The sequence below is a fragment of the Pinus tabuliformis genome, chromosome 9 (genome assembly GCF_031772625.1).
Source record: "Pinus tabuliformis cultivar Carrire ecotype Pingquan chromosome 9, CPIR1, whole genome shotgun sequence".
In the NCBI taxonomy this organism is placed as follows: Eukaryota; Viridiplantae; Streptophyta; class Pinopsida; order Pinales; family Pinaceae; genus Pinus; species Pinus tabuliformis.
The window spans coordinates 2018593933-2018621862 of record NC_142307.1 but is presented as its reverse complement, the minus strand read 5'-3'; the positions used below and the strand labels follow the sequence as shown (position 1 = coordinate 2018621862).

Here is a 27930-nt window from a genome sequence, read left to right as displayed (position 1 = left end):
GATGTTGTTTCAATTTGGGATCCACCATGATCTCTTGGATGAGCAGGAAACAGAAATCAGTTGCTCTCAGTTCTACTGAAGCTGAGCATATTGCTGCTGGCTTAGCTAGTTGTGAAGCTGTCTATTTAAGAAAACTCTTTGGAGAGTTATTTGAGCAAGTCCTAGATACTACAGTGATATTCTGTGATAATATGAGTGGGATCCGATTGTTTGAGAATCCCATATTTCATGACAGATCCAAGCACATTGAAATCAGATATCATTTCATTCGAGACATGGTACAAAGAGGAGCAGTGAGACTCTGCCATATTCAGACTAATAAGCATATTGTTGATATACTTAGCAAAGCACTGTTGAAGAAGAAATTTCTAGTCTTCAGAGATATGCTTGGATTAAGGGATGCACCCCTTCCGAGTTTGCGACCTGGCTGATCAAGAACACTGAGATGTGTGCTCTTCCCCCCTGGTTGAGCTCCCAGAGATGAGGAATTGAGCTAGTGAACTCCTAGAGATGAGGGACCTCCAATCAGGAGTATGCCCCAGTCATGCATCTTGTTTCCCACTCATCTAGCCAATGGATGTTGGCTACTTGAGATCGGATTGTGATTCTTACCAGTCATGGTAAGTAGTATCTCGCTCAAGTTCTAAGATGTTGGTGTTCTTGAATTATTATGGATCCTTAGCCTATGTGCTGAGCTATTATGGATTGTTAGCCTAATTGGTTGAGCAATGGTTTCTTAGTCATCATGACTAAGCAATATTCATTATGGGTGGTAGCATGAGTCTCCCCAATGGTATTTGTTCCAGGTTGTAGCATGTGGCTCCCTGATGTCGGGTGGAAGCATCTGGCTCCCCGATGATATTTAGGTCAGGTTGGAGCTTGAGACTCCCTGGTAATGGTTTCTTAACCTTTATTTGGCTGAGCTTGGATTCAGGGTGGTAGCTAAGGCTCCCCTGCCATGAGTATTCTTCTTTAGATTCGAGAATGTTCAACATGAGCCATGATGATTTGACAAGTACAACAATTTTGACACTATCGATGGAAATTCCTCCCTAGCTGAGAACGAGTGTTGAATTTGGTGCAACTAAGGGAAAAATTTCCCTAGAAAAACACTCTATGAGTTAACCCCTTTCACCCTCGAACCAAATTATTTCTTAAGTGCAAAAGTTATTCAAAATTGTTTTATAAAGGTATTTTGACATGTGCAAAAGAAAATCACTTAAGTGATCTAATTCGACATGTGCAAAAATGGATCACTTTAGGAGCTTCCAAAAACTTAATTCAAGTTAGGGATTTTGTCTCAAAGATTCCTATATAGTGAAGAGAAGCCTTCATTTGCAACACATTGAGTTCTCTCTCTCTTGCTTTGGTGATCTAGCTCTCGCATTAGTGATAAAGCCCATGCATCAGTATTTTATCTCTCTCACTATTAGCAGATTTATTGGAAGCTTGTTATTTTGTTTCATCATTGGCAGATCTACTGGAGATTTCTCTCTCACATTTCTTGAGATTTCTTTCTTGCATTATTGTTTGGCAGATTTCATATTATTGGCAAGATCTCTATCTTGTATTATCATTGGTGGCAAATCTCTCTTATATCAATTTTTGCAAATCTCTTATTCGCACTTCTAATCTCTGCTAAAGGATTGAAGGATCTGTTATTCTACATTTGTGATCAAATCTCACACTTTAGAAGATCTGTCCTAGTTTGAAAAGGGGTAATGTTGTTGTCATTGAGAAAAGGGTTTTGTACTCTGCTTATGAATCTCTGCTGGACATTTGATAAAGATCTAAGAGAAGAATATTCTTAAAGGGTTTTCCCCCACAGTGGGGTCTTTCCCTGGTCTTGGACCTGTTAGAGTCGGTCTAGTAACCCTCCACCAGAGATCAAAAGCTCTTTGCATTTCATAGTTAGGTGTCTCATCAAGTGTGATCATGTTGCATTCCGTTAGGCATGCCATAATCTCGGTGGAAGGAGTTTATGTCGTCATTCCCCTCTTATTTGGCACTGCTGGTTCAGGTTTGTTCAAATAAATAAAGTCCTCAAAGGTTCATTCATTTTGCTTTAAGTTTTTAGGTTTTAGGTCTAGGGTTGAGTCTAATTTTGTCTTGAGAGGTCATCAAGGACCAGTAGGCCAGAGGGATGTCCTTCATTAAACATTTCTTATCATTGTACAGCTGAATTTTTTCCTTGTTCTCAAAAAAAAAAAACTCTGTTTTTGAAAACAAGGTCATTATCTCATTTTTGTAAAAATTCTCAAAATTTCAAACTCTTCAAATGTCGAAGTGCAGCCTTGGTCTCCTTTGCCAAAGCATCCCAGAAGCTATCCCTGCAAAAATTTTCAGAAGAAATCATCATTTCAACCAATTTTTCAAAGAAATGAAATTAAAGGTCAGGGCCAATTAAAGCAAAAAAATGTCAACATTCAAACATAACAAAGTGGGTTTTGGGCAAGTGAAAAATTAAAAGGAAGCCTATAAAAGCATGCCATCCCTCATTGGTAATTCATTTGCCTCTCAACACTCCAAGAGAATAGTTGTCAAGTCGATTTCAAAGTTCATTGGGCGAATTGAGCAGTTACAGAAGCGCACTACGCATCAGAAGGGGCGCGCTACGCGTTGGAGGGCGCGCTACGCATCAGCGCACAGTTTCCAGTTCAGTTTTTCTCAGGCGCTACGCGTTGGGAGGCGCGCTACGCATCAGGCTGGGCGCGCTACGCGTTGGATTTCTTGCTCAGGCAATCGCCAGCAAGCCACCAAAATTGCTTTTCTCTCCAAATCTTTTCAGGTAGGCCTCTAATCATGGTGATTTTTGGTTTGGCTAAGATGAATGAGCAATAAAAATGCAAAAATGCCATGCTAATATGGAGTAAACCCTACCTTGTTGTATCAAATATTAAAAATGCAAATGTGTTAGGGTTTCATTTGAAATTTGCTGCCCAAGGTTACCCATTTTCCCATTCCTCTTTCCCCATATTTTCTTCACTATTTTCCTTGACATTTCCCATGCAAATCATATAATTTCCCTACTAAAAATCATTAAAATTCCTAAACCCTATTAATTCCTAAAATCCTATGTAAATTCCTAAACCCTACTTCCCATTACAATCCTACAAATTATGATTGTATATGTTCCATGTTCCTTTCCTAACATTTCCTTCCACATTTGTTTTCCCTAATCCCCTCAATTTTCCCTTTTCCCTAACATTTCCCATGTGTGTTTGTCCCCTTGGTAACAGCTTTCAAAAAAGTCAAAACAGCAGTTCATTGGGTGCACAGTCAGCATTATTTTTTCAGTCACTTGCCTCCAAAATCATGTCAGAAACCGAAACAGATTATGAGCAAAGTGATGACCGTGAATCAACACCAGAGGTAGAGGTGCCAAGGAGGCATCACAGGGGTGGTAAGGGTGGTCAGCATGTCAGGGAGGAACCCACCTCTTTGGCTTATCTACAAGCTTGTCCACTTGCAGTGTCATGTTTCCGATATCTATCATGCTATGAATATTGTGAAAGAATCTCCCAAATTCAACATCACAAGGAATTGGCCCGATTGTTTGTCCTACATTTGCACAATGGGCATGTGAATCTTGCAGGAGTGGACTTCACATTGTCACCTGAGATTGTTGCTCAAGCAACAGGGATACCCAATATTGGAGAAGAATGGAGCAAGCGCCAGCAGTTGGACAGATTTCATTATGATCCATATATCAAACCTGCATGTCTGAGGTACCTAACTGGTGTTTTTCCCTTCAGGTTCTTAAGAGATGAGTATGCACCTATGATGAAGATCATCATTCGCTATTTCACTTGTAAGGGCAGATTTTCACGTTTGTATTCGTACCATATCCGTTTGTTGATGCATTTCACACGGGTACGAATGATGAACATTCCATTCTTCATGTGCCGAAATATAGAGAGGATGGTGCCCTTGGTGCAAAGAAAGATCCCAGCACAGCAACACAAGAGCATTTATCATTATGCACTGATCAAAATTGTGGTCATGCATCAGTTGGCACAACAGGGTATTCCATGGGAGGATTTTATTTCTCGTGACTTGTTCACAGTGCCACAGCCACCTCCTGAGGTTGTTCGTGATGAGGGAGGGCCTTCACATCAGTTTGATATTCCAGAGCCCGAGCATGTCAGCACTCCTCCTTATGTTACATATCAGAGAGGCCACAGGGTCTTATTTGCATCTGCACGGCGAGTATTATCTCCACATCAGGTGGAAGGGGTCTCGCCTTCTTCATCAGCACAACGAGTGTTATCTCCACATCAGGTGGAAGGGGCCTCGCTTTCGACAGCAGCACAGGTACCAGAGAGAGGCAAGCAGCACAGGTACCAGAGAGAGGCAAGCAGCCCAAGATTGATGAGGGGCCATCAGGTGTTCCAGGCATAGATGTTGTTGATCTTGATATCATTTCTCCTAGCCTAGAGTCAGAGGAGATCATCCAGCAGTTAAGGGCTGAAAATGACTTGTTGCAGCAAAAATTGGAGATGGCAAATTGGACAATCACTTATTTAGAGCAGCGCAACAAGCAATTAGAGGATGAACACTCTCTTGATGACTTGCGGAGGATCCGAGAAGACCGGAACTTGGCTCGCAAGAGACCCGGTGATTTGACACCTAAGGAGCAAAACTCCATGCTCATTCAGGTGAACTCGCATCTAGAGAGGTTGATAGCGAAGGCAAACAGGGACAAGGACATGCTCCGACACATGAAGAATCACTATTGGGCTCAAATGCATGTGTGTAAGGCCAGAATGAAGGTGCTCAAAAGACGGTTGGCCAAGGCACTAAAACGGAGGAAAAGGCCCGATCCCCTTCATATTTTGGCTGAGGCTACCTTGAAGGAGCATGGTGCTCAATGATGCACTTCCAGCTCAAATTTCAGGAAATTTTGAGAAATTTTGGTCGATTTTGACTTTTTTGTGCCATACACAGGTTTTTGCTCTGAACGCGTAGCGCACCGCGCGCTACCCTGAAGATGGGCAAGTCCATTTCTCAAAAACTCAGCATTTTTGGATTTGTCATGACAAATTACACTTGCTCAGCAATGGCCAAGACATTTCATCAGGTTTTGAGCCCTCAGAAGATCAAAAAACATGCAAAAAATGACTTTTTGCCACTTTTTGGATGCACAAGAAGCAATCTTGGGAGATTGCAATTTTGGAGGGGCAAATGACCACCAAATTGAGAAATTCCACTTGGGTTGGAAAGTAGACATCCAGACCTTTCCAACAAGCCTACTTTTGCCTCATTTGGATGCCGGGAAGTGCCTCAAAAGTTGGCTCAAAGGCGCGCTACGCATTCAGGATTGGGGCGCTACGCATCAGCACATTTTCTCAATTTTTCATCTACAGCTCAAGAATTCGCCTAGCTTTGACCAGTTTGACTTGTGATGGGATTTTTCACCTTCTTTGATGTAATTAATGTATTTTCATGTTGACATGACACTTATTTACCTATTCTAGAAGATTCATTCATGAAATAGCAAACATTTAATGAATGAATTGGTTTCCTAGCTTATAGAGGCAAGTTGTTTTGACTGCCTAGATTGTAGTGCTTTGCTTAGAATTGGTTGAAACAGCTCCTAGAATGATGAGCTCGACCCCTAGAGGCAAGGAAAGGTGTTAGCTTGCCTATATTATGTATTTTCTTAGTCATTTTCATGGTTGGACTCTTGAGGGATAAGCTTCTATTGTATTACACTTTGTATCTCTGCAATTTTGGCAAAGGAAAGACCAGGGTTTTGCAGCACTATTTGGGATTCCTGTGGTTATTTGTGTTGATGGTGTGCTTCTCTCATGTACTTGTAAGATTTGTTATGTGCATCAATTTCCTATTTCTCTTTTCTGCACATTAAGTAAATGAAGTGTTAAGGTAGAATTCATAATTTATATGCTTTGCCTTTAAGTTTGCTTAATATCTATGTTTTCCTCTGTCTAAAGAGAACTCTCGATGGTTTCTTGCTCTCTTTAGCTCCTCACCGGTCATTCCTATCCATTCATTTAAATCAAAGGCATCAAGACAATCTCCTACCTTGCCCCAAAAAGACCTCTACACAAGCTGTGTCTCGTCCCCGCACCCAAAATTGCTCTCCCCCTGTTTTCCACCAAAACCCTAAAAATTTAAAATCAAACCTTCTCTATCAGTTTACTAGCCTAAAATCAGTGTTCTTTATTGGTTATCTCTGCCCTTTGAAGATCTTTGCCGAGATAGACCCGGAGAGAGCCCTCTCCTGCCCCGTAGGGCTAGCTACGAGGCTAAGTGGTTTGATGTTGCCTTGGATTTTGTCTTTTTCAGCCTGAGGCCAAATTCAAGCGCTAACAGGACCAAATTTGTTGTCTTATTGTTCATTGATTGTCTTCTATATGGCTATTGGTTATTGTCTGCACTTAAAGGTTGAAGATATAAGATAATTAATTTAAAAATTGCAAAATTTAACAGTTAGCTCTGATGCATTCTCTTGTACCAATGTGTTCTATCTATCATAGAGATGTGCATTAGACTCATTCCCCAAGTCTTGAGCACTATTTCGTTAGTGTCGTCACTTGTGTCACAAAGTGTATCTTAAGTGTCACATTTGGAGGTAAGTATTGTTTTGTTGTCGTTTCGATGAGGCCATACTGATTTTGGGTGGTAAATGCTTCATTATTGAGTGGTTGGTCATCTATAAGTGTGTGATCATGTTTAAGTCATGTTTTGGTCCCATCTCTCGCATTTTGGGTCCCACACTTGGTCATTTTCCGAAGATAATCCTTCCATGATCAACCTCCCTCTGGTCTGCCTCCCTAAACTGTGCATCGCACAGTCTCAGGCCTCAGTCAGCTTGTCCTGCCTCCTAGAATTGTGCAATGCACACTCACTACCTCCAAGGACTGCGCATTGCATAGTCACAGTGCCCAATGACTGCCCCATGCTCCCCAAAACTGCACCATCTTGCCTCCCAGTCAACCTCTTTCTGTGCACTGTGCAGTTTCGATCTGCAGGTTGTCTCCCCGTCTCTCTGAGCTGCACAATCCGCTGGCCCCATCTCTCTCCTGAATTGCACATTGCGCAATCACAGTGGGCAAGCCTACCTCACTGTGACCCTCAACTACGCAGTCTTGCTTCTCAAGCCTCCAGCCATTGCGCATTGCACAGTGACAGTCATCAATCTCTCACTCCTTCCTCCTGGAACTACGCATTGTGCAATCCCTGAGCCTTCTCCTATGTCTAGTACTCAATCTAGGGCTGATCAGTGAATTGCACCAAGAAAGCTACACTATAAGATTTATGGACTAATGTCACCTTGTCATGAGTGAATTTCACTTGTAGGTACTATATCTTGACATGACAAGATGGTGTTCAAGAAAGATGACAAGGAGACCATGCAAGATGACACTCAAGAAGACTATAAAACAGGATGATCACTGAACAAGAACATGTAGGGACACTAGATCACGACAGAAGTTGGAAGATCTAGATTACATAAAAGACTCCATATCTTCAAGCCTCCTGGAGGAGAAAGAGGAAGAACATGCAACATCTATCATGATGATACAAAGATAGCAGCAAGGAGAGCAGCTTGGCATCGCCGCATCATCATGAAGTTTCATATCATCTTTGCCAAGTTATGGCTTGTACAAATGTCATCACAATGTCATACGTGTCAATGTGTCTTGCCACATCACTTGTGGATGTAATGATGTAATTATCAAAAGGAAAATGACAAAATGTAAGGTGTGGAAGTCCAAGAGTCATGTGGAATATCAAAAGTTACATAAGGACAAAAGAGTCACATGAAAAAGTCCAAAAGTCATATAGAAGTTCAAATTTCACATTAGAAGAAACCTCATAACTCAAGCAAAGGGATTTTTGGAGGCTTAGGCTTTGGAGAGTTGGCCTTGGCTTCTCTAGCTTAGCATAGGAGAGAAGATCATTCTTTGGAGAAGTAAGAAGTGACTTAATGTTCCATTATTGGAGCTAGTGTCTCACCATTGTAACTGTGTACTTGGATCTTTCACCTAATAATCAGAAGCTCGTTGAGCCAACACATTTTCATGCATGTATCATGAATATTGTAAGACTATTATTTAGATGTTTATGATATGTGTTATGTTCATATGTACTAAGGAAATTGAACTACTTCATTGGCTTTGGTACTTATCTTGTTGAATGTGTGTTTCATTTGCTTTAATGGTCGATGTGTCTATGTGAACTATTTCGCTAGATAATTAATGAATCATTCCTTGCTTTGTGTGCCTCTATTAGGATAGTCCTATTACGTTCATTCTAGAGACTCACTCTTTACTTCCCTCTCGTGAAAGTCTCCTTTTACACATTGCAGTTAGCGTTTCACAGTGTCAACTTGCTGATTTCAAAAGTTATGTGCATATTATTTTATGTTATTCATTGGAGCTGAGGCAAACCTTAGAATTATGGTTGTCGGGTCAATACTTCGGATGGGACTCCTACTCCAAACGGTGTGAGCTCAAATTTGGAAAGATAAAAGTTGTTGGGATCTGTTGTTGCATCAGTGAGATATGGTCCCAACCACAAATTGTCAAACTTGCCATGGTCTCCAGATTTTTCATTTATTTTATCCCACAACAAGACCAAATCACCTACCTATTCATTCAAAGCAGATTTGTTAGTCCCTACAAAAACGTCAAATTTATCAAATAACTTTTCCAAAGGGATCAAACCTTTTAGAATCCTATTAGTCCTCAACTGGACTAAGGGGGTATCATCATCTTCCTGCACATTGTCAACTAAGTGGCAAGAAAATCATCAATAGAATTAAGAAAACTGAAAATATGCCTCTCATCTTTGAAAACTTGCCAACAACCAATATTGTCAAGAACATAAGGTCTAAAAATTACCTCAACCAAGTATTCTAGTATAAGGGATGGATACACATGGCTGAAAAGATGCAGCAGATGATGCCATGGAATCTGCCAACTAGTTCAAGGTCCTTGGGATAGCAATAATGCCAAATGCCTCAAAACACTCAATTTCATCCCATATTGCCTCCCTATATCTTTTAAGTCTAGGATTCCTCGCTTCACATAAGTTCCTTACTTGATTTATCACAAGTTCATAATCCCCTTTCACTTTTAATAGTTTGATGCCCATCTTTTGTGCATGTTCAAGACCCAACAATGAAGCCTCGTACTCGGCTACATTGTTAGAATGATAAGAGTATTAACGGAAAGAAAATGGAGAAATAATACCTGTGGGGGATGTGAAAACAACCCCCGCCCCTGCTCCTGATCAAAATATACCATTATTTCTTTGTACGGAGGGGATTCATGGAAAGAGATGTTTACTCGAAAAATCAAAGATAAAAAATGAAGGAAGAGCAGTTGACCTTCAATTCCTTTTAATTTATTTATTCTTCCGCCTTGCTTCTTCTTTCTTCAATCTTTGTTCTGAAGATGGATCCTCCTATGGATTTGAAATGTCAACAATTATTGAATATCATTGTGGAAAATCCGAACTCCCTATCTAAAAAAACAAACTACAGAAGTCTAAATTCTACCATTATTTCTCTGTATGGAGTGGATTCATGGAAAGATATTTGTTTACTCGAACAATCAAGGATAAAAATTTAAAGGAGAGCAGCAAAACTTCAATTCCTTTTAATTCTTTTATTCTTCCGCCTTGCTTCTTCTCTCTTCAATCTTTGTCCTGAAGATGGATCCTACTATGGATTTGAAACGTCGACAACTATCGAATATCACTATGGAAAATCTAACTCTATATCCACAAAAACAAACCACAGAGTGTAGGAATTTACAGGGTAAGTTCCTTAGATAGAACACCAAAGGTCACTGCTCACAAACAGATCACAGATCAATACACCAGTATTCTTGACGTGGTTAAAACCCTCAAAGAGGGAAATAGTCCGCGGCTTGAGCCAACGCGGCCACTTCAGGCAATTTATTAATAAAAGAAAGAAAATTTACATAAGCTTCTCTCATGAACGGCCACCCTACAAATGACCCTCCATGCTCTTTAAATAGAGATCATGGACCAATCGGGTGTTGAACCACGGATCAAGTGTCAGTAATACCGAGGAGAGAATGAACCGTCGGATCACTTCATGTCTAGAACATATCGTGATCGTCGAATTGTAAGTTACAAAAGTACATAGTAAAGAAACACACTTTACCTAACTCTACACTAGACCAAGTTATACTTAACTATTTCCTATGTGTCGGAATATCTTAACAAGGAGTCTAAAATATACCATTATTTCTCAGTACGGAGGGGATTCGTGGAAAGAGATTTGTTTACTCGAAAAATCAAGGATAAAAATTGAAAGAAGAGTGGCAAACCTTCAATTCCTTTTAATTAATTTATTCTTCTGCCTTGCTTCTTCTTTCTTCAATCTTTGTCCTAAAGATGGATCCTCCTATCAATTCGAAACGTCGACAACCATCGAATATCACTGTGGAAAATCCGAACTCTCTATCTGCAAAAACAAACCATATGAGTCTAAAATCTACCATTCTCATTAATCAGTTCATGTGGAATAATTGATTCATCGTGGTCATCCATCACCACATACGTTCCCAACTCAGGTTCGAATACCTCAGGATACAAAGGTTCATTATCTAGTTGTTGTAGGTTTTCAACATTATGCAACATCTTCTTTTCACGAAACAATCTAACCATGTAGTTTGGGGCAACAGGGATATCAGCATATGACCAATCCATTTGAATGCTACCTCCTGCATTAGTTGCCCACTTCCTAGATAATAACATACCCCATTTTGCAGGATAGTCAATCACAACCACATCCATGGTTAAGATCCAATCTGGATATTCTAGTAACCAGACTTCAAGGTCTTTAATGACCCCACATACTTGCACTTCATGTGAGTCCACAAGCTGTACATTCCTATATGGCTTAAAAATTGTTAGTCCTAATTCTTTCATCACCTTGAGAGTCATGACATTCGTCGAGGCTCTTGAATCTAACATGCAATTTCAAAGTAACAAGTTGTTTACAAGTAAGGAAATGTAAAGGCGTGGAGGTTCATAAGTTTTAATCATACCAGGATATACCTATGGGTTATCATTCGATGGATCAATAGAACCACCTAAACCTAGGAATCTACTAATGACTTCTTTTTGTCTAGGCATGCAGATCAATTTTGTAAGTGGTACAAGAATCTTCATTTTTCCTAATTCACTTCTTAGGCAAAATTTTGAATTATGGAGGATCACAAAATCTTGTTGCATTCAAGGAGTAACTTGTTGAGTATCCATCGTTACATTAAGCATTGTCTATTGACTTTTTGTTGCCTTGCCTTTCCTGGCATATGTTTTGGTGATATTAGAAACCATGGCTGCAACTTTATACTATACTTTATCAACATTTAACACAGCCATTTGGCTCCTAGGGAGAGCCATACAAGTAAGTGACATAATACTCCAGCATGCATCAAAAGTTCAAGATTAAAGGAAAAGAAAAATTGACTCACCCCTTTACCATTGAAATCTTGGAATATCAGTGGAAGGCAATTGGCTTCAGTAATGGATAACATATTCAATGAATTTTCCGATTGTTCGAGAAATTCTTCTGCCTAATTTGAAACAAATAAGAGCATTGCTTGTGCAAAAACTATGCAGTTCTCTTCACTATGTGGCATATCGCATGCTCTACAGTAGTTGTTAGAAGAAGAGTAATCCACGAAATTGTTCCCAATCATGGGCACAGGAACTCTAGGCACCTCAGGGTTCTTTCTAGGCTAAGAAGCCTTCTTGGAGGGGGCTTTTTAGGCTGAAATGGCTGATTTGTAGGAACAGCTTGTTGATTTTGTAAATTTTTCTCTAATCTGACCATTTTATTACTCAGATCCTGTAACAAATCAACAAATCTTGCAAGCACTTCATTATTTTCAGCTCCCATCTCCTTTTTGGGTTCTTGGAATGTCCTTCCTTGTGGATCAAATAATCTGGAGGAATGAGCTTGGACTTTTTTGGCTGCCAAAAGGTTTTTCTCGATCTTAAGAGTAGCATCTAAAGCATCCTCCAGATATTTGTATATTTTTTTCCCTGACAAACCACTGTGCAAGCCACTTGAACTAGCCATTACCACAGAAGCCCTGTCATCCTCAAAGTTCTTTATGCTTTTGAGAAGCATTACGTGCTTAAAATCAAATGGTTTGAACCTTCAAATTGTGTGTGAATCCTATTATTCATTGCATTTATGTACATCTGATAAACAACCATGCATTTCTTTGCCAAAGGAGAAGCATAGTAGATTGGAACATTATGGAGCTCTGGATGTGCTGCTCAATATTCATCAAGAATCAATAGAAGTTCCTTATCTTGATAGAAGTTTGTCCTTTCCTCTTTCAACCTATGTTGTTCCATCAGTATGTAGTCAAACAAAACATCGTGTTTCCCTTCCCTCAACTACCTTAGAGTATTCAACCTTGCATATATTTGAAGAACAATTTAGACTTGTGCGTTGAGCACTTAGATCCTTCTTTGGCTCTTCTTGTTTTCTTTTCCATATCTTCATGCACTTTCCTTTATGTCTGTGAGAAATATTTTCTTCCTTGGTTTGTTTTGGAGACCATTTCATACTACTTCTGCAGTTACATGCTATATGCTCATAATTGTGGCATTTGTATCATTCTTGTTGGACACCTGATCCATTAGGGTTATGGTGTGGAATGTGAACCATCACGGGGAATCCAAGAGATCTTGGAAGTTGAATCCAAAGGTCAAAATATTGTATTTAAATAAGTATAATCTTTAATGAAAAAGCGATCCACGCCTCTTCTTTCATTATGGTTGCACATTCCAACAGTATTATCAGAGCAAGCCAAGCCTGGATGCTTTTCAGAGCCTGTCAACGCTGCATCCTTTCCAGGGCCTGTCGAATCTACATCCTTTCTAACGTCTGTCAGCTCTACATCTGCCATTGCTCAACTTTACATGAAATAGAGAAACACTCCCCTTCTAAGCATTGTTGAGCATTTCACTTTAACTAAATATTCAATGTCTCAAAATATTTGTACACAACCTAAACATGTGAAATTTCATGCAAGAAATGCCAGGCCTTTAGCTGCCCCGAACGCAATCTTCACTCTAGAAGACTTTCCAACAATGTGTCGGAGAGCTTTTCCAAACCCTGGTAAAGACATTAGATGACCTGTTGTCCCAAGCATGGCTCCATGATGTCCTGGACACAGCGCTTGGTTGTGAATCGAAATTCAAGTTGTTGGTTTCATGGCCAAAACCTTCACTGTCGAAGGCAAAGGAGAAAATCGCGGCAAACTTTTTTCAGCAGAGCATGAAGCCACTAGACCTCTACAATGACATCTACGACGGCATAGACTAGGTGCACCTTTGGCAAAAACATATCGAGATTATGCTTTGCGCCTTAAATGGGCATCGGCGCTTTCTTGGCAAAACCCAATTCTGTCGTGCACGAAAATCTCTCAGTGACCTTGCGCTACCCATGGCCATATCTATCGATGACAAAGATTCACTCACTGCGGTGGTCGGGATGTTGTTTTTTTTTTAATCTAGGATAATCGGTAACTGATGAGAGTTATCTAGAATAGGCCCAGGATCAAATCTAACTAGCTGCCACTATAAACCTAGGCTACATGCAACAACCTGCAAGTCGCACAATAGCAGGAAACTTATACCTCAACAAGAGCCAAGACGTCCTCTATGGGGTCGCCTACTCTTCTAGCCAAGACACAACAGGTCATATATATACTCAATGAGATTTGAACCCTCATCTCGTGGGTTTCACCCAGCGAAACTCACCATTAAACCCCATATCACTATTGCTCGCCAACCAAAACCGCTCATTTGGGTGCCCAAGCCAGCGTAGTAGGGACGCGCCTTTGCACTTTTGTTCGCTCTCCCATAAGTTTTTCATGTTCATGATCTACCAACCGCTAGTTGCAGGCCATGTGTTTGAATATCATGGCTACGAAAAGCGGCGAAGTGGCAGCCATAAATAGCTTAGCTATTGTGACCTAAACAATGAACAACATCACTTTGTTTTCACTATTATGGGCACTTGTGGTGGCGATCCCTTGTTAGGACCTAGCTATTTAGACACATTTCTTTGTGCCACAAAGTTTTGTATGGGTTGCTCCACTTCTCTCAATTCACGATAAGCTTAGAAGAAATTTCAATAAGACATAAACATTGTAGTGGGGCATGACCGTAGCGTGAAGGATTTAGACATTCCAAAGTTGCCATACCTTCGCGCAACGATAAAGGAAGTGTTGTGAATTCATCCACCTCGTACACTCGTACCATGGGCTTGTCTCTCCAATGGATATGTAGACATGGCCAATAGAATCTGCGTTCCAACGGGAACCTACATGAGAATGGAATATACATGGGCTAGTTCACAACCTTTTCTCTCTCCAACTTTGTTCGAGCACAAGGGTATGCTGACAATGTGATTGATAAGCTATGGCAGAAGAAAAAGGTAGTGTTTAAAGGTGTTTTCATTGATGTCAATGCCAATCCTTGAACGCTCTTAATATTCGTCTAGTTTGCATTGATTGGAAGTTCCAAATAAAAAGAAGCCTTGGAAGAGAGGAAGGGAAACCCTAGAAGCCCCACACTTGTTGAAGATTTTGAGGATGAAGGTCAGTGTACTTGCTCGCATGACCCTCTTCATTTGATATCCCTTATCATGTTGATTCCAACGATACGCAGTACATCTCATAAGTCCTCACAGTTCAGGAGATATGCCTCTTTAAATGTCGAAGCCCCAAAGGAGATCCCACAAGTAATTTTTGTGTATTCAAGAAAATTAAATTAAAATGGACTTATCCCATTATGGTCTAAAGTAAAAAAGGGGGAATTTTACCAAGAAAAAATTATCACAAATTAAAATAAAGTTGACCTCATTATCTATGGGGTTTTTGGCTCCAAAATATTAAATTTGAAATTTAAATTTTCCCTCCTTTGTCAAGTTGGTTAGTCTTCCTCTAGAAGCATCTTCAATAAGTATAAATACAACTCGTCTAGCCTCATTCGATCCATCTTGCACAGAATAGGTTAATATATCTCTGAGGTAGTATGCGGCCTTGTGAAGTCACGCTAAGCCTAAGAAAAGGTTCGAATTTTGGAGAAAGATTTCTTTCCTTTTGGGTCTAGTTTTTTGTGGGTATCTTGGTGGTAATTTGGCTCGAGCTTGTGGCAATTTTTCAGCCCTCCAAATGGATCGTACCTAAGGCAGAGGCGATTAAATTGATTCGGCCCTCTGAATTAGTACTATAACTCATACTCGCGACCCTCCTTGATTAGTTTTGAAGCTCTGTTTTCAGCCCTAGAAAAGGAGAGATGGCATAAATTTTGTTGTTTACTCTTTCGGCCAGTATCAAGGCTAAATTCAAATCACATTAGTGGCATCACATGAAGCAGAATTGGTTGAGGCGTCCTTGCTTATTATTTTGGTGATTCGCACTATTTTAGAGGTTGATCTGAGTCCTATCTACGAAATACTTTTGGAAGTTTTTTAAGGCATTGAGAGGTCGATTTTTCTCGAGTTTTCATTGATTACTAAGACAAAACTATCTGAGGTCTTTGCCCTCTTAAGGCACAAATTGCTGGCCCATTTTGGCACAAATCTAGAGTATAACATCTTTGATTTACTTCCTTAAGCTTGTTCATGATTGTGACAAAGATTCCTTGCGGTCTATTGGAAGGATTTTGGTAGCTAATCCAAGATATGGTTTCTCGAAGCCTAATTGACCCTTTTTAGGCTAATCTGGAGTGTAATTCAAGGCAATATCTTCAAGCTCTAAGACAAGCAGACCTATGCATCTTTGTTGAGGACTGAAGTATCTATCCGAACCTTTTCTAAGGAATGTTTTCATCGTCTCTCTTGGGAAAATGTAAAGTGTTTTCTCTGTGCCAAAATTTCAATGATGTGATCTGAGATTAAACCTTGACTTTCTTCAGATCTGAGATTACTGTGGATTGCTATAAAGAGCATACATCTTTGTGACGTGTTGACCTAGATCCGTGGCATTTTTCTGAGGCATCCCTTGCAAAGTGCCCACTAACCTAGTTCAGAGGCTTGATCTTTCTTGAAGCAAATCCTAGTGTAATTTCAGAGGTAATTTGTTGCGCAAAGAATCCCCCTTGTTGACACCTCAAAGATTCAATTGGAATGCATTATGTTGGTCTTGTGTTGGACACATTTCAACAGTAGATCTTCATTTATCTGTGGACTAATCTAAGAGTGTTTCCAGAAGTTGTTAAGATCAAGTTTACTACAATGTTTGGGCCACAGTAACTATGAGATCATTGATCAGTTTTGTTTGTATCTTTCAGAGAAAATTGTGTAGACGTTTACCCTGTCTGACGTCCCGGGTGGACACTCCGCCCGGGACTAGAAAGCGAACAGATGGTAAGCATGAGAGTTGATCAGACCTATAAATAATAAGAGCCTAGAGACTAGAATAACAATAACAAGGAAAATATTAAATTAAATTATCAACAATCAAATGAGATGAGGGAGATAAATTATTATCTTAAATTATCAATAGTCAAATGAGACGAGGGAGGAAAAAAATATATTAATTGCTTAAATAATTAAATAAATGGTTAAATTAAACAGTCAAAGAAAGAATAAATAAGGTTAAGAAAAAAAAAGTTAAATTAATTAAAGGATAAATTAGTGAAATTTTTTAGAAAAACAAGAAAAGGGAAGGGCGTTAGGTAAAGGAGAAAAATATGAGATAATATTTTATTTTATTCTAAAAAATTTATATATATAAGCTAATATATTTATTATTAAATGGTTAAAATTTATTTATTTATTCATTTATTTATTTGTTTGTTTTTGAATTTTTGAATTTTTATTTTTAATAAATATAAACATATTTGAATATTATTATAAGGTTAAACATTTGGAATTGTTATATAATATTATGATATTATCTATGTAATAAATGAATTAATCTTATTTATATGTGTCTATACATATCTATGTAATAAATAAATTAATCTTATCGATACGAGTCTACATACATATTAGTAATAAGAGGTCTTAAAAAAAAAATTGTATAATAGTGAAATCAATGTGAGGGTAGGGGGTTAAAAAGTTTAAAAATTGTATAATAGATAAATCAATGAGAGGGTAGGGGGTTTAGTTATAGAGAAATTATAATATGTTATTTTGAATAATATAAATAAACTTACGTATCTATAGGATATATATATAGACACATATAGATAAGACTAACTCATTTATTACATAGATAAATATCACAATATTATAATAATATTCAAATTTGTTTATATTTATTAAAAATAAAAATTCAAAAACAAATAAATTTTAACCATTTAATAATAAATAAACTAGCTATATATATATATATATATATATACTATCTCATATTTTTCTCCTTTACTAAACCCCCTTCGCTTTCCTTGTTTTTTCTAAAACTTTTCGCTAATTTATCCTTTAATTAATTTCTCTTTTTCTTTTCTTTTCTTTTTAACCTTATTTATACTTTCTTTGACCATTTAATTTAACCATGTATTTAATTATTTAACCAATTAATATAAAGAAATTCTCCATCATCTCATTTGACTGTTGTTAATTTAATTTAATAATTTATCTCCCTCATCTCATTTGAATGTTGATAATTTAATTTAATAATTTATCTCCCTCATCTCATTTGAGGGTTGATAATTTAATTTAATATTTTCCTTCTTTGCTACCATTATTCTAGTCTCCAGGCTCTTATTATTTATAGGTTTGATCAGCTCTCATGCTTACCATCTGTTTGCTTTCTAGTCCCTGATATTGGGTGGAGTGTCCACGCGAAACGTCGAACAAGGTAAACATCTACACAGTTTTCTCTGAAAGACGCAGACATTATGAATAACTATGGAAATCTCCACTCTCATTGATCAGTGTCTGACGCTAGAAGAAGGTTTCATCTACAGTAGTATTAAGGGCAACAGAATCAATCAAAGGCAAATTCAAAATAAATTAGTTACATCTTCAGGCACAATTAGTGGCACATCTAAGTAGTTGCAGAGTTTCAAGAAAGTTAACAAATATAAGTTTGAAGTTGGCAATTATAACTCGTTGGTAATGAATTATGAATATGATGCAGTGACACAGCTCTCTGCGATCACTCGTGATTACGACTCTAATCATCCTGCAAACGAGCAGAGTCAAATATGGGCGAGTCAAACTCATGTTGACTGAGTTTGACTCATGGTCAACGTGAGTTTGACTCGCAACTTGGAGATTAAACGTGATTCCTGTGATTTTTAGACCTGAATTGGCAAGCACTTGGATTCGGATTTTTACGTTAAAAGTTTGCGCGTCTTTTTCCTATGGTTTCACTTGTTCTTGTTGCCCGCCGCACTTAGAGTCTGCACACTTGTTCTTGTCGCTCGCCGCGCCTAGAGTTTGTGCACTTGTTCTTGTCGCCCGCCGCGCCTAGATTCTGTGCACTTGTTCTTGTCGCCCATCACGCCTAGATTCTGCACACTTGTATCCAACGCTAGATGATTTGAATTGCAAATGTGTCTCACACAGTAGAATAGACCCCAAGAAGGATGCGCGCTATGATAACTTCAGCTATAGGGGACAAGATTGAGGCGCTCTATACCTCTATAGGGAATAGGATCACTAGGTAGGAGGATGACTTTATGATTGTCACTATCGATCTTACTCCCACCACACACAGTGTTACTCCAAAGCAGTAGCGCTAACTCTTGTCGAGGTCGCTCTCTTCCATACTCCCATAGTACTTATTATAGTTTCTAATTCTTTTACTCTCGCCACACACAGTGTTACTCCAAAGCAATAGCGCTAACTCTTGTCGAGGTCGCTCTCTTCCATACTCCCATAGTACTTATTATAGTTGCTAATTCTTTTACTTGGGTTGATGGCTTTCAAATTATGGAGGATGTTGGGCATATTCTTGCTTATGGGATCCAAATTGTTGACACTTATGTATGGATTATACCTACTACTTTCTAATAATTTGTGTTGTTGACACAATCAAATAATTATAGGTATTTCACTTTGATGAGTTGTAGTGGTCTCATCTCAAAGTTGTAGGTTCGAATCCTGCTTGCTCCAGCCGTAAGGTACTAAACGCTATGAGATGCATCGTCATATAGAGGATAACCCCATAGCTTAGAGATGCATTATACGTATTCCCTTTCAAGATTAGCTGATAATGATTAGGCCAAGAATCGATAGATAATTAGATGGCTAATTAATGATTGAATGCTTGTGTAAGCTCTCGATGTGAAGGTGATACCAAGTACTTGGAACTGGAGACCACTCTTTAGGAAAAATCCAGATGCATCTAAATACCATTCAGGACTCAGTACTTTAGATCATGTTTGGACCCATAACATATATGAGATACTTATTCATTCATGATATTTTGGACATCTATTGATATTTTGCATTGTTTGGACATGGCTTTATTGAATATCAATGAAAAAAATGTTTTTTTTTAATTCAATAAATGTGAATATCTTTATTTACTGAATTAAGCGATTTTTTCCCGATCCAATTAAAACTTTTGCTCTTTTGCCTCAGAAATTTATTATTGATTCCAAGTCTTATAACATTGATATGATGCTTCGTGAAAGTTGAAACGTTTCATTTCATGTTTGATATTCTTTGTTAAAGTTTAGTAATCGTTACAAGTACAACTTTAGTGATGACAAATGTTATATATTGAATTTTGAAACTTTGAAACTTTAAGATTGATGAAACGTAAGAATCAAGATGTTGTAACTTGTAACTTGTGGACCTGTGATTGATGAAGATTATAACTACTAGATGATTGATGTTATATAGTTTAATCCATGGTTTTATGTTTTTTATAACTACTTCATCATTCTACATGCCTTTGTTGACATATATGCATCAAAAATTATAAAACTATAATATATAAAAATCGCTCGTGATTCGCTCCCAACCCGAAAGCTTTTAAAAATTGTCGCTCCCCACTCCCGCTTCCAAGCAGCCTTGAGTGATAGTAGAGCTAAGGGTGTGCTAGATCTGATACATTATGATATTTGTGGTCCATTGTCCGCTAAATTTCTCAAGGGTTATGAGTATTTTCTGACCTTTATTGATGACTTCTCCAAGAAGACCTGGATTTACTTCTTGAAGACAAGGGATGAAGTCTTCAATCGCTTCCAAGAGTTTAAGGCTCTTGTGGAAAACTTGATAGGCAGGAAGATAAAGGTTCTTCAGACAAATAATGGAGGCGAGTACATCGAGAAAGCCTTCAAGGATTTCTGCACAAAGGAAGCAAGAGGGAATGGACAGCTTCGTACAACCCGCAGCAGAATGGGGTTGCAGAAAGAAAGAACAGGACGACAGTTGGAGCAGCAAGGGCCATGCTATATGATCAGGATATGCCTAAGTATCTTTGGGCAGAGGCATGTAGCACAACAATTTACATTCAGAATAGGGTCTCGCACAAGGTGTTGGGAAAGATGACACCTGGAGACATTTACAGGGAAGAAGCCAAAAGTCAGTCATTTCAGGATTTTGGCAGTGTCACATACTGTCACATTCTAAATGAAAAGTGCACCAAGCTAGATGTAACTATAGAGAAGAGATATTTAGTTGGGTACAATAAAACATCCAAGGCATACAGGATCTATATTCCAGGGAGTAGGAAGATCATCGTGAGACGGGACGTAAAGGTCCGAGAGGAGAAAGCCTTTAGGAAATTTCACGAGTTGCCAGTAGTTGATTAAAATCAGCCAGTAGAAGCTCCAAGTGATGAACAGGGATCCCAGGCTCAGGGAAATAGTACAAGTATACTGACTAGTACAAGCACAGGTACAAGTGCAGAGGAGAGTTCACAGCATATGGAGCAGCAACAACAAGATGAGAAACTTGAAGCTCTACCCACCACTAGAGGGAGAAGGAATAGAGAGCTGCTTTAGACATTGAGAGATGCACAGGAGTTTGTGGGAGCTCCTAAATCAAGTACCAAAGACAGGAGACCACCAGAGAGATATTTTGGGTACAAGGCATTGATGTGTGAGCTCATTGACAGTGAGCCTTCCAATTATCAGGAAGTTGCATGACATCAGGTGTGGCAAGATGTTATGTTGGAGGAGTATAACTCCATCATGTTGAACGATGTATGGGAGGTGGTGCCTAGACCGTTGGAAAGAGCAGTGGTTGGTTCCTACTTGATCTACAAGATCAAGCACGATGCAGATGACAGTGTAGAAAAGTTCAAGGCAAGGTTCATGGCCAAGGGTTTCTCTCGGAAAGAGGGAATAGATTATGAGGAGACGCCTGCTCCAATGGCCAGATATACTTTCATTAGGGCCGTGATATCACTTGTAGCACAAATGGGATGGCGGATCCATTAGATGGAAGTCAAGACGACATTCCTGAATAGAGTTATAGAAGAGGAGGTGTACATCGAATAGCCAGAGGATTTTGAGACGCATGGGAGGGAAACCCATGTATGCAGGTTAAAGAGAGCTCTATACGGACTCAAGCAAGTTCTCAAAGCATGGTATAGTCGGATTGACAACTACTTGCAAGAAATGGGCTTCATGAAGAGTCTCGCAGTTTCGAACCTCTATTATCTTATGGTTGGAGGTGAGCCAATCATTCTCATTTTATATGTGGATTAAGGATTTGGGGTCGATGCACTATTTTCAAGGACTCAAGATGTGGTAGATAGATGGGGAGATCTTCCTTGGTCAATGGAGATATATTATGGAGATCTAAAAGAAATTTGGATGTTGGACTGTAGACCCATGTCTACACCTATAATAACCAATTGGAAGAAGATTGATGCATCGAAGCAGGAGGCAGTGGACCCCACCTTGTATAGACAGCTTATTGGTTCTCTCACATATCTAGTCAACACAAGACCAGATATTTGCTTTGCGGTCAACACTCTTAGTCAGTTCATGGTGGAACCAACGAGGGTGCATTGGATAGCAACAAAGCATGTGCTATGATATCTATGAGGTACAATTGACAACGGGTTGCGGTATATTTAGGGTGATGGTGTCAGGTTGATGGGATATACTGATGCAGACTAGGCAAGTAATGCAGTGGACAGCGAAAGCACTTCAAGGTGTTGCTTAAGTATTGGCTCAGGGATTGTCTCTTAGTACAGCAAGAAGTAGAATTCAGTTGCATTAAGTTTTACAAAGGCAGAATACATGGTAGCAAGCATGGCTACATGTGAGGTTATACGGCTTCGGAAGCTGCTAGTGACATTGTTCGGTCAAAGGATGGAGTCGACCAGTATCTACTGTGATAATCAGAGTTGTGTCAAGTTATCTTAGAATCCATTGTTTCATGATAGGTTGAAGCACATCAACATCATATACCCTTTCATCAATGATTGTGTACAACGTGGATCAGTTTGCCTATAGTATGTTCCCACATATCAACAGAGTGCAAACGTTCTAACGAAGGCATTGGGTAAAACAAAGTTTTTTTCTTTAGGGATAAGTTGGGAGTTGTGGAGAACACCTTTCTCGCTAAGAGTGAGTGTTAGAATATTGTAGCTCGGACAGGTGTTCTAGTCTTGAAAAGTGTCATTGAGGTTAGGAACATGGAGGAATTATTAACTCTAAACCCATGTAATTTTTCACAAGGGAAATATCTTAATTACGTCAATTAGTGGTTTTTTAAATATTTCCTAAGTCTAAACATAGGAAAAGTGAATAATTAATTGCCATTAGTTGAGATAAGATCAATTTGCCTCTTGAAGCTTGTAGAAAGTTTCTAAGATGATCTTAGCCATCAATTGGACCAAGTGAACTTCTAATTGTGGCCATTCATTTGTGAATGAGAGATTATAAAGGCAGATCGATGGGTAGCACTGGACACACATTGAGTGGGTGATTTACAGAGACACCAAGAGAGTTTCAACAGCAATGAATGGTAAGAAATTTGTCGGAGTTTATTCTTCTCAAAGGTTTACAGTTTTTGAGTGACAGGAGGCCGAATTATTTCTGCAGAAGGAGGCCAAGTTTGGCAGTGCGAGTTTGCCAGTTTACCAATGTGAGTTACCAATTGTCAGTGTGAATTGTTGGAGGTAGTGCAAGTGACCTGTTGGAGTTGTTGGAGGTAGCATAACTTGCTAGATAGATTTCCCAGAGGCAGTGCAAATTTCCATGAAGGGACATGTGAGTTCCTAGTTGGCCAGTGCGATTGCAAGAAGGGAGTGTGTATTGCAGGAAAGGGGCAAGTTGATATGCAAAGGGAGACAGTAAAGTCTTCCAATTCGATTTGTTCAAAGATGGAGACAAAAATATTACTAGAGTTTTGCCAGTGTCAGGCAAGCAGAGGTAATTTCTCAATGGCAGATTTTGTTGAAGATATTAATAACAAGCCCTCATATTTGATAACTAGTTTTCCCCACATTAGGGTTTTTCCAGGGACATTTTGTCCAAAAATATTGGTGTAACTTGTGCAATTGGTTTCTCGCATATTTCTTGTAATTTTATTTTGCGACTAGTGTTGTTTATGTTAGATATCATTTTGGGATTCAACTGCGTTAAGTAAGTCATTCATGTATGACTATTTCCATGAGAGGTAGTCGTAACTGACTAATTTCTCATGATTTTTGAATAGTTCAATTAGCACTCATTGCATCGGGTGATGCTCACAGGGGTGAAGAAGTGGGATTGAAACTAGTGAAATGAATCACATAGCATCAATCATCACTTCTGGGGCTTGCACCCGGTAACCAGGACTTCCCAGGAGGTCACCCATCCCAGAACTCCTCTGGCTCAAGCGCGCTTAACTGTGGAGTTTTCCCCACAATCAAGCCCACTTAGCTTGCTACCCCATTTGCAAAACCTTAGCAAGTATTGTGCCTCATGAACCATTATTATTCGTTACTTCCTACAAAAGAATTAATTTGTTGTGAATAAGTAACAGGAAATAATTAACTGGCTTAATAGCACCTTCTAGGTAGCCAGAAAATTTCACAATATTGACTTGAAATTGGTTGAAAAGTTTAATTTAAAGAAAAATACACATTCCAAAGTGTGGTTAGTACAGCTAGTAGCTAAAGGTGTGAAGAGGAAAATTTTAGAATTGGTTAAGGGATGTCCAATTGATATGAATGGGCTGATAGCAAAAGCTGAATTGAATGTAATTTCGCTAGGATCATATGATCGTTTAATTGCTATGGATTGGCTAGAGAAGCACCATACGATTTGAGATTACTATAGCAAGACCTTTACTCGTAATGATGAGAAAGGACAACAGAGACAAGTCTAAGGGATTCCCAGGCCGATATCTATCAAAGATATATCAAATATGCAAATGAAGAAGAATCTTATAAAAGGATGTCAGACCCTTGCATCTCACTTGGAAGAAGCATATATGGATCAGCAATCCAATCTGGAAACTTACCCAATACTATAGGAATTTGCAGATGTGTTTGTTGAAATACCCAGATTACCTCCAAGGAGGGATATTGATTTTTCTATTGACTTAGCAACAAGAGTTGTTCCAGACTCCAGTCTCTAAGACACCATATAGAATGAGTACTCTAGAACTTAAGGAATTGCAGATGCAATTGGAGGAATTATTGAAGAAAGGGTATACACACCCTAGTGTATCACCGTGAGGTGCTCCAGTTCTTTTTGTTAAAAAAAAGACGGTACATTGCAATTATGTGTTGATTTCCAGCAATTAAATAAAGTCACTATTAAAAATAAATACCCATTACCAACAATTGATGATCTGTTCAATCAGCTCCAAGGAGCAAAAATATTTTCTAAAATTGATTTAAGATTGAGATATCACCAGTTGCAAGTTAAATAAGAATATATTAGTAAAACAACAATTTGAACTCGTTATGGGCACTACAAGTTCGTAGTGGTGCCTTTTGGATTATCCAATGCACCGGGAGCTTTTATGTGTTCAATGAATGGAGTTTTCAGGGAATATCTGGATAAATTTGTCATTGTTTTTCTTAATGATATTTTGATATATTTTAAATATGAAGAGGAACATCAACAACATTTGAGATTGATCCTACAGGTACTCAAGGAGCATCAGTTGTATGCTAAACTAAGTAAATGTTCATTTTACTAAGAAGAAAATCCATTAATTGGGTCACATTATTTCAGAGGATAGAATAGTTGTGGATCCAAAGAAAATTAAGGCCATTGGAGAATGGCTAGCACCGAAGAATGTTACATAAGTTAGGCCCTTTATGGGCCTAGCTAGTTATTATAGGAGATTCATCGAAGGGTTTTCCCAGATAGCGCATCCTATTACATTATTGCAGAAAAAGGATGTAAAACTTGAATGATGATCACCTGAGTGTGAAGAAGCTTTTCGACATTTGATGATTTATTGACCAGAGCTCCAGTCTTAAAAATTGTCGATCCAGATGCAAATTTTATGGTGTGCACAGATGTGTGTAAAGAAGGATTGGGTGGAGTGCTCATGCAAAATGGCCAAGTAATCTTCTATGAGTCCAAAAAATTAAAAGAGCATGAGAAGAGCTATGTTGCCCATGATTCAGAGCTCGCAGTGATAATTCACGCACTCAAAATGTGGAGACCTTATCTCATGGGCCAAAGATTTGAACTGCATACTGATCATTATGGATTACGACATTTATTCGAACAACCGACTTTAAATGTCCGACAACTTAGGTGGCTAGAATTCTTGGATGAGTATGATTTCAAAATTAATCTACTAAGAGTCCAAAAAATTAAAAGAGCGTGAGAAGAGCTATGTTGCCTGTTGACCACTGGAGTGGCACCTGATGATTATATAGGACACTTGTACCATCAGATATCATCAATCAATAGAGTTTTTTTAACTCTACTTCTATTTTCTCATCATATTTCTTATACCTAGATTCCACACCCTGCGGGGAATTGTAATAAGTGATACTAGTATGATGAGTTTTGAGTCTGTAATAGGCTTAGGATGTTGGGACTCGATCAGCAAACAAGTACACCTTGGAGTGTTTTTTTCATCTAGTTAATTATCCGTTCTTTTTCAGAAGCGGATAATTTTCTGGGTTTTTTCACTCACTTTTTACCCCAAAGTTGGGATGACGGTTTGAAGGTTGAGCCCCTAACACATCTTAGTGTCTAGATTCAATGTATATTACCATACTAGATCACACAAAAAATTTAGTGGAATTTGATTAGGTCTAGGTAGCCATTTTTTTAATTTTTAGATTTCCCGCAAGTCAAAAATTGCAAATAAAATTGTAATTAAATTGTAAGTGTAGTCTAGAGAAGTTGTATGGGTTATGAGTAATCAAAATTACACCTCTCACCCTCAACTTTCTACTATGACACACTTTGAGGGGTTAATAATGTGTTTTGGACCCTCAAAACCCACATTTCCTAAGTTTAGTGGAAATTGTGGCATTTAATTAGGCTAGAATTAAATAAAATAGAGAGAAATAAATTATTCTATGTCACAGAATGACATGGAAATGGCTTGGAAATTATCCTAAGTCAAAGAGTTGAGTCAACGGACATGTGGAAGATGATTGAGCACACTGCATCATAAATACACCATTATTTCATAAAATCAAATTTCCCAGAGATAAAGCAGCAGTTGCACATGTGGAAAATCGAATTTATTAAAGGAAATCATGTACTGAAGGAATATTCTACGGAATATTTGCACTGAGGATTTCATGGGGCCTTATCTCACTGTTAGCTCGAGTTGCTTCTATACTTAGCACTTCACATGGAGTATTACGAGTTTCACTTGAAGAAATCACGCAGTTCCTAGGGATCAGCGCAAAGCATCTTTGGGATCATCATTAGAAGTGGCGGCACTTGGTTCGAGTTTGATTTGGTTTAACTGGAGTTATCTCATTGCTTTCGTTCACTCATGGAATTTGATTTTGCTCTGATCTCTGTATCTTCTCCACATCGAACTTGACTTATCTTTTCTTGGGATTTGCTCCAAGTTAAGTTCTCACATGCATTCTTCCTTGGGATTTTCTCCCAACTCTCTATATAATGAGGCTATATGCTCTCATATTGTATCATGTAATAAGCTATTGGGCTTGAAGAAACTCTGCCATTTTGTACTTGCATACTTTCTTAATACAATGAAGACTTTGGGACTATCTGGCTGGTGTTCTCTTGGCGTTATGAGGTGATGTCCTTTCATACCACTGCTACTGTGTTTAATTTCTTTCGCATGTTGAATTAATATTAGTTTATGCTTGTCGTCTTGCTTGGATTGATGTGTGCAAGCTATCTTGCACATATCATTGATTTAGAGTAGTATTCTAGGGATAAGCTTGCCATTTCATTTCAGGAGGAATGTTTGGTTTATCTTACTCATTATATTGCTCTAATCTTGTGTAAACTAATACATGTTCAAGTATGTAAGAAAGATCTTTTGTATTGTTTGCAGGAATCCATTAGGAAGTGGGAGAAATCTCAATTAGATCAACTCACTCCTATAGTCACAGTGATCCAAGACTAAGCTATTTTTTCGCTCCAAGTTTTCCGTCCAACGAAGAAGAGCAAAAGCGAGTTTTCTTAGTCTATAGCTACTTGATCATCCATTTAAATTCGAAAATACTTCTTTGATTCTAGTTCTTTCAAAGTTATATCTCCTATTCAAGAGTGATTTCCAAAGCTAGGCAAGTATGAGGTTCACTCCCATTACTTGAGCCAGTACCTTGTATATTAAATTATAAGTTTAGTTTTGATTTCTTTTTCCTAATTTCACACTAACAATTGGTATTTTTTTGTGTTTTGCAGCCCATAGGCTTGAGCATTGGGCAGCAAGGAGCTTAAGGAGAAGCTTTGGAAAACTACTCACTCAAGTGTATGCAGGATCCCCTCACACTATCCAAAGACTGATTTCTAGGGAGGCCATAAGCAATTGGAAGAGAGTTGCAAACTCATCTAGGCCGTGGGATTTTTGAGCCTTGTGAA

The 27930-nt window shown here is 38.6% G+C and overlaps 1 protein-coding gene and 1 pseudogene across 2 annotated transcripts in view; one reads left to right on the top strand and one right to left on the bottom strand.

Annotated features, from left to right (window-relative positions):
* LOC149157184 (uncharacterized) overlaps window positions 1–27930 on the bottom strand; it is a 349833-nt gene that overhangs the window by 241276 nt on the left and 80627 nt on the right. The gene's annotated exons all lie outside the window — the stretch shown is intronic.
* LOC149157185 (protein BYPASS1-LIKE-like) lies at window positions 27–14175 on the top strand (annotated as a pseudogene).